Source organism: Rutidosis leptorrhynchoides, chromosome 7 (genome assembly GCF_046630445.1).
Source record: "Rutidosis leptorrhynchoides isolate AG116_Rl617_1_P2 chromosome 7, CSIRO_AGI_Rlap_v1, whole genome shotgun sequence".
NCBI classification, from domain to species: domain Eukaryota; kingdom Viridiplantae; phylum Streptophyta; class Magnoliopsida; order Asterales; family Asteraceae; genus Rutidosis; species Rutidosis leptorrhynchoides.
Window position 1 is genome coordinate 333446890 of NC_092339.1, and position 14895 is coordinate 333461784.

Sequence of the window (14895 nt, forward strand, 5' to 3'; positions counted from 1 at the left end):
TAACCCATTGTTTATTATATCTAAAGAGATGTTAAATTATTACATTATCATGATATTATGATATATTAATATATCTTAGTATGATATATATACAGTTAAATGTTGTTACAACGATAATCGTTACATATATGTCTCGTTTCGAAATCCTTAAGTTAGTAGTCTTGTTTTTACATATGTAGTTCATTGTTAATACACTTAATGATATATTTACTTATCATTTAACATGTTTAACAAAGTGTATCAATATCTTAATATGATTCATATGTACTTAGTAAGACGTTGATATAACGTTAATCGTTATATATATCTTTCTCGAGTTTCATAATTTAATAGTCTCATTTTTATGTATATAACTCATTGTTAAAATACCTAATGAGATACTTACTTATCATAAAATCATGTTAACTATATATATATATCCATATATATGTCATCATATAGTTTTTACAATTTTTAACGTTCGTGAATCACCGGTCAACTTGGGTGGTCAATTGTCTATATGAAACCTATTTCAATTAATCAAGTCTTAACAAGTTTGATTGCTTAACATGTTGGAAACACTTAATCATTTAAATAACAATTTCATTTAATATATATAAACATGGAAAAGTTCGGGTCACTACATTAGCTATACATGGTTGAGGTTGATTCTTAAATAATATATATACTTTGAGTTGTGATCGAGTCTGAAACATGTATACGGGTCATGATACGTATTAATTAATTCGAATATTATATATGAATTATTGGACTGTTAACTGTGGACTAATAACATTGGACAATTAAAATGAATTAAAATATTGATTATAACATATGAAATAAAACATTTCTTCAAGTTTGCCACTTGATTTCATCTGTATCTTGACAATTACAATCTGCGTTCAAACCTTTCATGATTCTTGAAAACACCTCAATAGAGAGGATGAACCAATCGCACTTCATCTATGGAAGGAAAGACTTATGCATATAGTCATGCACCTGGAAAACTTTTGGAACCTAAGTAGAAGTTATGATTCCTTGGCGTTGTTATTACCGAATATAACTTTACAATCCCTCTCCAAACTAGCCAATTTTGTCACAGCTCCAACAAATCAATTTCGACTTATCATTCGAATGAACTCTACTATAACTTTGATATATACATATTTACCATTGTTATTGTTACCGGGAAACCTTTTATATTCCACCATATTACCAGCAGACGTGCCAGCAATCTCGTTGCTCCTTGGCTTAAATCTCTCTGACAAATCACTATATTTATCTATTGAAGTCTTATCATGAACTCATCGGCATCTTATAACGATAATACCCATACAAAATACCGGGAGACATCAATTGATAATCTCGAATTTCTCAGCGATTCTACGATTACAATTATATATATATAAATATATATATAACTTCTATCTCCTGGATTTACGAACTTCAATTCTGAATTTCTGAAAAGCGCTTTAGCCTATGAATCAGTTTTCTGAGTTTTGAAAAGTTGAATGAAGCAACAAAAACTGTAAATAACCTTAACAGTCAAAAGTTTGATGATAAAGAATAGTATGTTGGCAAAGCTCAGAAAAATTGGAACTGGAAAACGGTTGAGCAAACCATAAAGGAGGCTGTGGACAAATCACAAAGACTAAACCTACCTTCAAAGAATCCAAATGATTTAGAATTTGTTGAAGTCATTAACGAATACCTTGCTCCTGACTCTAAACCCTTGTTGACAATAATCTTCATCACCCTCTGATATTAGAAATTCTATGATATCATCATATCTTTCATTATAAATATCCTCCATATTTCTGAAGATATTTTCATAATTATTCTTATCTGAAATTATTTACCTCTTCGCGTTATCTGTATTACATTATAAAAGAAACTATTTTAGTTTCTAAATTCTGAAACCTTCGAGGTTAAAAATATGAATGTTTTTGAAGTAGTGTTGGGAACTGAAGCATGGGTTAGTATAATATAATGACACTTGATCAACGTGATTATATTACAGCAAGTCATGCTGAGTTTCTAATGGAACTTGATGATTCACATACCATAATGTCATCAGGTGCCATGTTACACGACTCTTACATTCTATCTAATCTCCAAACATATCAAGAACACATCTCCCTGATAGTTCTATCTTTTCTCTTGAATTCTAGTAATTTTACAAATCAAGATCGTGCTATTACCATATCTCTCTTAGAACATTAGCCATGTTCATTCGAAACATCATACCTACAAATTCTGGACCATTACTGGTTGTACTTAGAGTCGAGAAGAAAATAAAAAGGCAAAGAACTCCGAAATATAAGGGAAAATATAAAGTCCGATAACAAAACATAAATTACAAACCGTGTATATCAATGTTTATCGCAACATAAAGACACGGGAGAATTAAAAACACTATAACCCCAAGGGCGAAGTAGAAGTAAACAGATTCCTCCGGTGGAAGTTGGAAAAGGAGAATGATTGTTGCGATAGTCAGGATAAGGACACCGATCAGAACTGGATTAAGCATTTTCAAAATCTTTTGAATTTGGAAATTGAGTATAGGAGTGGTAAAAGTAATGGAACGGAAGAAGTTAATTTATATTGAAATATCTTATAAAGAAACCAAGGCAGATCTCCACATTTAATTAGAGAGATCCTAATTTCCTGAATTACCGAAGAATCAAATCGTATATAGATTTCGAAGACTATCTTTAAATCCCTGGAATCTCGGAAATCAGCTTTGACTACGTCAGAGGTTAAGACAAATCTTTATTATCTCATTCAGTCTTTTGTGATAGCTTCACTCATATGCTTTGAGTAATTGAATCATTTTATTCATATTACACTATGGTAATAAAAATTCTATTTTATCAACTAATATCCGTCATGAAAACATACTTATTTTCAGCCATGACGATCCCAATCAAATTTCGGGACGAAATTTCTTTAACGGGTAGGTATTGTGACGACCCGGAAATTTCTGACCAAATTTAAACTTAATCTCTATATGATTTCGACATGATAAGCAAAGTTTATTTAGTTGAATCTCAAAACTTTTTGAACTATTTATATGGATTCAGTTAACTTCGACCATTTCTGACGATTCGGGAACTATTATTTGTAAACAGATAAGTATATATAAATAAGAAAGTATAAATAATTATATATATAAAAATATTAATAAACTGATGTATACAATAACATATTAAGTAATGAAATTTGTATTTTAATATATATATATATATATATATATATATATATATATATATATATATATATATATATATATATATATATATATATATATATATATATATATATATATATATATATCTATATATATATATATATATATATATGGACATTACTTGTATAATGATATTAAATTTAATGGATTAAAAATATGAATAGTGTAGTCAACTATGTAATAAAACTTGATATAATTATAAGCATTGTAATTTGAAAATATATTAGAAAATCATTAAATACTACATGACTATAAATTGTAATATGAATGAATGTAATTACAAGTAAAACTATAATTATTACACCATTAATAATGTTACCATCACTTTCATTAAAATAAATATTAATATTAATATCGGTATTATGAATATTATTATTTATTGTTATAAATAAATATAAAATATAATATATATATATATATATATATATATATATATATATATATATATATATATATATATATATATATATATATATATATATATATCATATTCGTATTATTATTATTATTTTAAAAAAAATCATTATTATTATTATTAGAAAATAATACAAATTTATTATTATTATCATTATATTATTATTATCCTTATTATTATTATTATTATTATTATTATTATTATTATTATTATTATTATTATTATTATTATTATTATTATTATTATTATTATTATTATTAGTAATTTTGATTATTATTATAATTATAATTAATAATTAATAATATTATTTATACAAAATCTTATATATCGAAGTAGAATCAAAATCAGTTTTAGGTAGCTTTCTTACTGTAACAAATCTTTGTTCTTGTCCCTAATCGGGTTACAAATTGAAATCCACCACTGTTAGAGAATAAAATTTGTTAAACATCTCCATCTCGTTTATCTTCTCTGTACGACAGTTCCTATCAAATTCTTGTCGATATCTCAATCCTTATATAGCAATCGACCAACTTGTGATTTTAATTAACTCATTTAACTTTCCATCACAATTATCAATTGTGACAGCAAATATCGAGTGATTTACACAAAAATTGAGTGAAACCCACACCTTTTCCTCTGTTCGCGTCATATATACATCAAAAGCTCAAAACGAATCATTCTTCCAAATCTAAAAATGTAGTTGTCTTAGGAATCATCAAGTCAATCTTTCTGCAAAATTTGAGCTCCCAATTCATACTAACGAATCTAAATTTCGAAGTCAAAGTTTTTAAACTCAAAAAGTCAAACAGTGTTCTTCATGTAAATTCGAATTTTGTGTTACGAATTAAGTGAAATTGAGGTTTGATAAAGATTACAAAAAAGTTTTAAAACGTATTTCGTATAGGAATCATGATCTGAAACGATCTAAAAATCAAAATCAAGGTTTGAGTTTTCATTTTTTTTTCTTCGCGACTTACAGCAGTTTTTTATTTATTTTTACTTCACTTTCTTTTTTGTCAATTTAAATTACCACAACCAAATCGTTTCTATTTAAATTCCAAGCTCTAATCATATAAATAACTCGCTGTTACGATTTTGTTTTGATTTGGTCGAATCACTCTTGAGAAGATGAAGAATAAAATAGAACAGATAGTAATGGACTATATAAATTCTAAGTGGGGTTTAATCAGAAATGGAAGGAACGGATGAATGGTCTTGAGTGTTTTGTGTTTAGCGTGTGGTCACGAGTTCGAGTCTAGGGGCTGTCACATTTTTTTTTGGGAACCAATTTCACTTGAGGTAGTTACTTAATCTTCATTATTTCCTTTATTATTATTATTATCATTCTTATTATTATTATTATCATTATTGTTATTTTGATTATTATTATTATTATTATTATTATTATTATTATTATTATTATTATTATTATTATTATTATTATTATTATTATTATTATTATTGATTGTTATATAATTAAAATGATTATTATTATTAACAATTAGTTATTATTAAGCATTAGTATTACAGCATTATAAGTATTATTATTATTTGTTATTATTATAATTATCATGATTACTAAATTAAGTATAAGATAATATATGATTGTGATTGTATTAAGTATGATTAAAGTTATGATATATTAAAATAGTACTATAAATATAACCACGATATGTATAATAAATACTAATACGACATACGTAGAAGTATAGATACATAATGATGTAAAAATTGTATTCAAAACGATGCATATACGAATAAGTAAACACTATAAACATGGTTTTAATGGAAAATAAGTATATAACTTGTTATAGATAAATATTAGTAATAAATACAATATATACTGATTATAATTTTTTGTATATATATATATATATATATATATATATATATAAGCATATATTTTTAAATGACATATTAATAAGTATATAAATATTTATTAATAATATAATATATTACGTTTTCATATAACTATATAATTTGTATTTACTTAAAATATTAACATATTAAAAACTTTGAATATTGAAAACACATCAATATAAATTATGTATTAAAAATATTTTCACAGAAACTTACTACATTTATATTAATAAATGTATTATGATAAATCAAATATAAATATTATTTATTAAAATTATTAATGTAATGATATAATAAATATTATATAACCAAAACTTTTAATATGTTAATACTATAATATTAAAATATAAACATATAAATTATTACTATAACATTTATATCACTAGTAACATATAAATCTGCTCGATTACAATTATGTGTATTAACATATATATGAATAATATAGGTTCGTGAATCTGAGGCCAACCATGCATTGTTCAATGTCGTCATATGTATTTTTACTACAAAATACAGTATTGTGAGTTTCATTTGCTCCCTTTTTTAAATACTCTTGCAATATATATATTTTTGGGACTGAGAATACATGCGCTGCTTTTATAAATGTTTTACGAAATAGACACAAGTAATCAAAATTACATTCTATGGTTGGATTATCGAATCGAATATGTCCCTTTTTAGCTTGGTAGCCTAAGAATTAGGGAACATCACTAATTTTGAGAATTAGTGCACCCCTAATTGACGCGAATCCTAAAGGTAGATCTACGGGAACTAACAACCCCCATTCTGGAATTTGGAATGCTTTAGTACTTCGAGTTTATCATGTTCGATGGGTGTCTCGGAATGATGGGGATATTCTATATGCATCTTGTTAAGGTCGGTTACCAGGTGTTCACCATATGAATGATTTTAATCTCTATGCAGTTTGAGAAATGCCTGATACGAGATGTATGTTTATGAGAAATTGAAATATGAAATCTTGTGGTCTATTAAAATAATAGAAATGATTGTTTACGATAAACCTATGAACTCACCAACCTTTTGTTTGACACTTTAAAGCATGTTTATTCTCAAGTATGAAAGAAATCTTTCGATGTGCATTTGCTCATTATAGAGATATTACTTGGAGTCATTCATGACATATTTAAAAAGACGTTGCATTCGAGTCGTTGAGTTCATCAAGATTATTATTAAGTCAATTATAGTTGGATGTATTATGAAATGGTATGCATTCTGTCAACTTTCGATGAAAAGAAAGTTTGTCTTTTAAAAACGAATGCAATGTTTGTAAAATGTATCATATAGAGGTTAAGTACCTCGCGATGTAATCAACTATTGTGAATCATTTATAATCGATGTGGACTTCGTCCGGATGGATTAGGACGGGGTATGATAGTGTGGGGGTGTCCGATTTGTATGCTGATGTTATTTGATGGAAATAATGTATTGATAATTGTGTCATAACTGTATAAGTGGAAATCTGTTAGTAGAAATCATTGATGGTATGATTGAAAGTGGTTTGAGAATTGTGTTTGTAAAAATTCTAACTGTTGAATAGATGATCAGAAGCATGTTTTAGTCGATGGATTATCGAGTACGTAACGATATTAATGCGAGAATTTTGATTAAATTCTTAAATACCGGATTAGTAATGGGTATGTAATTACAGATTTGGGTAAGTTTAGTAAATCAGTGTTGGCTTAGTGGTTAAGTAATTGCGGGAATTGATTAAGTAAGTGTTTTCATGCGGTGCAATGATGATAAATTGATGGTTTTGATGAATTGAATTGGAAAATTCGATGGTGTCATCTTATGGGTAATCTAGTAACCTGATGTTATAGTTTTCATACGCTGGATTGAAAGTGGATTACCATCCGTCTTTATGGCGTTTGATGTGCAATGGCCATTCTAATGTGGAACTTTTGTAGGAAAGTGGCGAAAACAAAGATGTTAGTATAAATTAGTGGGCTAAATGGTGAACTGTTACCAATGACTCGAGAAATCAGTGTGTAAATAAAAACTTGATATGATGCATGTTGTGAAATTTTTTTAGATCGAAAACAGATCGATGTATTGTTTAGGTGTTGTTTCGTGTTTGAAAGGAGGTTAAGGATAGATAGTATTGAATTGATGGGTTGTTATCCTTTTATCTTATAACTCGAATAGAAAATGAATTGCACAGTATTTGATATATGATAAATTGATGGTACTTACTTATGTGTGCAAGCGAAGAGTGTGATACTATGGTCAGGACCAGTTACTATATGCTTTTATTTTAATTTAACATTTAGTATTAATTGATGATGTTGTCAGGACCAGTTTGTGACAAGGGTCACAAAAGAGGTTTGTTTATTTAATTTGGACTTCGTTTAGGTCACCAAATGACATACAAAAGATATCAGATAACTGATAGATACCCGTGGGTTGCACAGTGTGGGAATTAACCTCACTTAAAAGACTAGTGCAGTGTTCTTCTTCCCATTTCTAGACCTTTCTTCTCAATTACAGCGTACCTACACTTTCACACACATCAGACCCTAAATTTATTTTGTAAGTTATTGAGTAGATTGAGGCTTGCAAGCTATTCTCTGTGATTTTGTGATCATTTTAAGGTAAGCTTCTCTTTGATTCATGTATTGATTCTTGCTTAAATTGGGTTTTTGTGTTCATATGGGTTTTTGGTGTTTTGATGCTTGATTCTTAATCTTAAGTGTTTGTTGTGCTTAGTTGATGTTAGAAATATGTTCTATATAGTTTATATGTTGTTTTTGAAGTGGTTTTGGTGTTAGATCTTGCAAAAATCATGATTTGGGGTCAAAAAATGCGAAAACAGCGAGCTGCACTATTCTAACAGCTCCCACACTTTTGACAGCTCAACCACGCGGTTGAGCACGCATTTGAAGGCTCAACCATGTGGTTGAGGGCACAACCGTACGTTTGAGGTCTCAGCCACGAAGTTGAGCACTGGTCAACTTTTGGTAAAATTGTTAAGGGCATATCTTTCAAACCGTAACTCCGTTTTCAATGAATAAACTATCGTTGGAATCATCTTGAAGTTTACTATCCAATGATAAGTTTTAAGAAGCTAGATAAAACTTTTTTTGGTCAGAAGTAGGGGGTTTTAAGTGTATGTCTTGTTGTGCACTCATTGAGTGTCGATATTGATTGAGTTTATGATGTAGGCTTATCATATAGTGAATATATGATGGTATGTGTTAATTTACTGTATGTATTGATGTTTTATGTTGTGAATTTTGAGTTGAAACCCGTATAAATAGCTGCTGCTACTGTTCTTCATCACTAGCACGAGTGAGCCTTCACTCGTACGGTTGGGGTGATCAACCATGTTATGAACCGTACGAGTGAGTGGTTATAGAGAACTCTAGTTTTGGGTAAAATGATACGTACGGTTGGGATCTGACTGGTACGAGTCACTGGTCACTCGTGTGGTGAACCGTATGGATCATTTAATTCGTTGATGGGTGTTCAGTCATAGACCAAACGTACGAGTAAGTTGTCAACCGCACGGTTGAGTGTTCTCAAACGTGCGAGTGAGAGTGTTACTCGTACGGTTGGTAGACCAGTCGTTAAGTGCTTAAGTATTGGTATTTGGTGTTATTATTTTGTTGTCGGGTTGTTATCGAGACATTATAACTAACTTGTGTATATGTCTTTCTCAGGAGAAAAGGAGAAAGAGAAGGTTCAGTGATTAGACAGCTGAACACCTTCTCATTTGCTGATAATCGGTGAGTGGGACTAACTGGAGATTATATAGTATAGAGTAGCATGTTATACTATGATTGCCATGCTTGTTAGTGTTAGTTGCCATTGTTGTTAGTTGATGCTTGATAGACTAGATGTTAGTTTGATGCTTGTCTACTGGATCCCAGTGCGTCCCTATCATGTGGTAGCCTATGTAGGAGAGATCAACCTGCGGGTTGGGTTCCTCATGTGGTAGCCTAGACAGCCGAGGTGTATATATGTGTGAATTACGTGTCCGTAGTGTGTGGATTATATGTATACAGCTCGGTGGTGGAGAAACTTCTGGTAAGCCCCAGTCCGATCAACTGGTGGTTAATGGTTTGGCCGAACCGCCAGAGTCTCAGTAAATGGCACTTGGGTGATGTTTGTGTGTTAGATTCTGTGTTATGATCGTATGATGATGCATGTATACTATTGCCTGTAGTTAGTTGTACTCACTTAGCTTCGTACTAATCCCCCACATCTACTTCCCTGCAGGTTTAAGTACTGATGTTAGAATGAGAATGGGCGGTTGGAAGATATGTTTGACAAGTCGGAAACTCTGATTGTCGTGTCTTTTGTAATATAAACTATAAAGTTAATGTTTTAATGTAACACCAGGATTTTATATAGTGACGTGTAATACATGTGTCTTTTACGTATTTGTATTGTATTATATAAATAAGTCTTTCACTGTGATTTTAAAAAAAAAATATGGTGTTACAGTAACAAAAACTTTTTGATCATTTATAAAATTTTGGAATCCTAAGTATTTTATAGCTCGAAAAGTTTTAAATTTTGTGAGAAATTTAGTTTATTAAACACTTGAGGATTTTGCGAGAATCATTATGTGCAATATATTGCTATCCCACACTTTAAAATAACATTGTCCTCAATGTTAGGGATACATCGTATCCCACACTTTTATTTTGAAAAACATTTTGTTATTTAAAGTTTATGTTGGCAGGGTTGTTAATCCCACAATTAGTGTTTAAAGTGGTCTAGTATATTACGTATATTCTATTGAAAAAGTGGTAAAGACTTCGTACTCCCTAATGGTTGCAAGGTGTGTACGGATGGTTCGCCGATTATGGTTTCTTCTAATCTTGTGGTGGCGCCATTCTCGTTCAATGAGTCATTGATATGACTGAAATGGACGGTTTTATTTATGTGGTGTCGTTAGGCAGCAAGGCGTCAGAATCAGCTAATCAAGAGAGAGAACAGTGGTTCATTAATTATGTTTTGCGGGGCCTAAATTTACTTTTAACTTTCAAAGGTAGAAGGTGTAAGTTAACCTATGGTCGTACTTTTGAATGGTTTAACGAATTGAAGATCAATGACGTGTGCGAGGTGTAGTACAAAATACTATTATTTTTACAACAAAATACCACGAAATACGATACAAATTACACAAGTTTTATTTATTTATTTACGGATGGGATATACCTAAACCTTGCCACAACACTATAGGCAGTGTACCTAATCATAGAGTAGTATAGTTTTTAGTAAGTCCGGTTCGTTCCACAGGGAGCTGGCTTATTTTACACTATATATATAAGTATTGTTATTATAAAGGGGGTTTTACCATTTAATGATCGGTTTGTCGATTTTAAGTCTTATATCACAGTTAAAACCTAATGCAAAATATTAAATATAAATACAACTAAATTTAAAGCGTAAAGTAAATAACGATATTTAAATGACAAAATATAAAATTGCGATAAGAAATGAAATAAAATAATTATGCTTATTTAAACTTCTGTAATCATTATGTTTGACGTTTTGATTTTAATTTATTATCCTGGATTAATTGTCCTTTATCCTAGATTATTTGATAAGTCCGTCAGGTTTTGTCCATAATAGTCCATCGGTCATAATTATAAAGTGCGAGGGTCTTCGCCAAATTAACCTTATACCCGAAGTCAAATATTTCAACTAATTGGGGACTTAAACTGTAACAAGGTCTTAATAGTTTGTTTAATGAATACACCAGGTTATCGACTGCGTGTAATCCAAGGTTTTAATACTATGTTAACAATTACACCAATTACCCTTGAATGTAATCCACCCCTATTTTAATGAGTCCATTGACTATTAATCCATCCCCGTGTCCAGTCAAATGAACAATTATTAGTATTTATAAATATCCCGCCCACCGTACCCAGTCAAGCGTATGTGGTTATATATAAATATGTCAAATTGTAACCTTTATATTAAATTAACAAGATATCATTTAGTTAATTAAAAATAAAGCCCATTAATAGCCCATAGTCCAATTTCCATAAGTGTCGGTCTTTTGTTCAAACCCCAATTATGGTCCAAAGCCCAATAACTCCATCTTAATATTTAGCTCAACATCACGATTACTTCAGCTCAAATAAGCATAATAATAACTTAAGTATGATACATAATTAAAAAGGGAGAATTTAGCTTACAATGATTATTAATCGCGTAGTGTTACACGGACAGAACTCCCACTTTAAAACCCGTAATTAACCGTTACATTAACTAAGCTAATCTAATATAAAACTAAACTAATATTTGTATTATATATATATATATATATATATATATATATATATATATATTATAGACAGAGAGATATTGAGTATGGATGGTGCAATTCGTTCGGCAGAATTCGTGGCTATTTATAGGCAGATTCTGAGATTCACAGCGCCGCGGTCGTGAGGTAGTTAGGCCTCTGAGCTCCGCGATCGCGAGACACCCATTTCCAGCTCACACTTGAATTTTAAACGTGGGCTGCTGAATTTTTTAATATATAATACAATATATATAATTTTATATAATTATATATATTGTATTATATTCTTGTGCATAGTTGACTTGTAAATTTAGGTCCGTTGACTCACGCGTTGATGCTCGGTTTACGTCTCGGTTCCGGATTTTCGAACGCCTTTTCGTATGCTTAGATATCTTGTACTTTGCGTTCCGCGATTTGTACTCTTGTAATTTTTAGACGTTTCTCATCAATAAATTGAACCACTTGGATTGTATCTTGACCATTTAAGCTTTTTGGGTGTTTGCGTCTTCAAATCTTCGTTTTCTTCTTTTGTCTTCGCACTTGTTTATTTAAACGATTATTACATAAAAATAGAACAATAGTAACTAAAAGCTTTACATATTGGAAGGATATTGTGCCTAAATATATGTTCATTTGGAGCACTATCAAATATCCCCACACTTGAACGTTGCTTGTCCTCAAGCAATACAGAACTTGAAATTAAATCACACTTCACTCTAATCACTTTTTTATTCTCACACTTTATACATTAGTGATTTTGATACGACGGTATTAACAATGATAGTAACAATAGAACCATGGTTAAAGGTGGGTGTGCCATCCACAGTTGCCTCGGGTTCAGGTCAACGACACTTGCAATTAAATAGCCGATTTACTTTCGGTTTCCAAAGAAAAGTGCACATTTGAAAGGCAGTTTAAAGTCCCACGTGACTATGAAAATTTAGATCCTTAAGGAAATTAGATCTTTATGAAAACTTTTGATCTTTTGAAAATTTAAGCTAGATTTTACCCTAGACAAGTTGTCGAAATAACCCTTCACCGGTGTTCGTAAATTGTTTTTGTGGGTTTTGTGGGTTTCATATTTTAAAATTTTAGCTCAAAACTTATGGTTTTGTGTTACCCACTTTCTAACCTTGTATTAGGAAAGCACACGTCCAGTATACTTGCTCCGTATATTACCTTTCGGTAAACTACTGTTCGGTTGTAAAGGAAAGCATTGAACAAGCAACTGTTAAGGCAATGTCTAATGACATTCAGATGTTCATGGTCCACAACGTGTCGGATGCAATTACTATCCTTTGTAGGAGAAATAGTAAAGATCACCCTATAATTTTTTGGTCTGGCACAAGGTCCTGTCTTTGACCATGCTATGCAACCACCGTTCCTACGGTTGACACCCGATTTGGTTCAGGTGGCCTAATGAATTCCAGGTGAATTCTTAGGATTTTACGTTCAATGGTAATGAACGCATTGAAAATAGGTTTTCAGAAAATAAATCGGTTTTAATTTGATCAAAATATTTTCTCGTTCAAGCTTGAGTTTAGATATCATCGAATTCCATGAGTTTGTAATTCTCAATCTTTAAAGTCAATCTCAAGGATTGAGTAATATCAGTCTTAAAAGCTGATTTTTGATCTTTAAGGAGATTATCCTTTCTGGGGGTCTGATTCATTAGTCTTATCAAGCTAATTTGCACGGTGCCCTCCCAATTTTATGAGACAGATCCTCTCATGGTTAGGATAAGTCTGACCACTTGGCGACCCTGTTTGATGCTGAGGTCCGTGGATTTCCAGCTGATTTTTGAGAAATCTTTTCATGGTTTTTTGTAGACTCTACAACTGGTGTGGATGACAACTTCTTGACCTAAATCAAGAAGCGCATTTCTTTTTCGGAAGACTTTACTTCCTTTTAATGATGGAATTGATTCATCATGTAGATCCATCTTTTCTTTCAAATGTATTACAATAAATCGGGTAAAACAGTTAATTTAGTCCAAAACAAAAGCACCTTCAATAACTTTATAGAAACATGTGATAGATGGTTTTTAATTGACTAACTTGGTACATTCTCCCCACACTTAGTTTCTTTCTTTGCCTTGTTTATTCTCTTCTATTACATTTTAAATGAATTCAGGCGTATTGAGTTGTTTCTCAATTTATGTCCTCCTTTAGGGTAACAATAATTCCGGCATTATCACCTAGTTTTATCGTCCATAAATATGTATAAACATGATTTTGAATTCATTTAGTTGAAAATTTTTCAAATTTTCACAAAATTTGGCAAATAAACCAAGTGCAAACCCGAGAGAATTTATAACCCTTCCCCACACTTGAGATCATGCAATGCCCTCATTTGTATGAAATCAAACTATAATTATAAATTCATGAGGGTAATTCTTGTAGAAAAATGATTAAAAATACCCAGTTTGTAATTTCAAAGCTCGTCGAATGATAGATGGCGTGCCTCATCGTTCATTCCTTTTATTGTTTTATCACACATGTTTTTCTTCAAAAATGGCTGCTTTTCTGAACTGTTTGCTAATTTTTGAAAATGCGCTTTTTACCCTTACTCATAGTGCATTTTTATTAACGAGTTATGCACTAACCCGAACCCCGAATTTAACGTTAAGTGGGGTTAGACTTCCCCACACTTAGCTGACGACATGTGAAGTCAGTGGAATAAGTTCCAAGAATTAAAATTGTGAGCCAGTTATTTACATCTCGGGTGGTGTATAATATATCAATGAGTTTAAAGTTTAGACCCACCCGATCGTCACTACTTAATTCTTCTTTAAGTGTAGCTTTTAGTAAATGGATATGTCGCTTTTCTGGTTCTTGGTCAAATGGATCGTTATACAATGACATACTTATTTCTATAGGGTGGAAAATTCCTAACATTTGCTTCCGTTCATTCTCGGGATCTATTGAGAATACTGGGTTGAAAGGTTGTGGAATGGTGTATTTCGGGATCGAAGCAAAATCTTCTTCTTTAACGGTCCTTATCGGTCCCACTACTTTGGTCTCGGGGGTAAAAATTTTAACGTTATCGTTTTCCCAAGAGTACCAATTTGTCACTCTTACTTCTTCTTCATCCATTGATGGATCGATGATT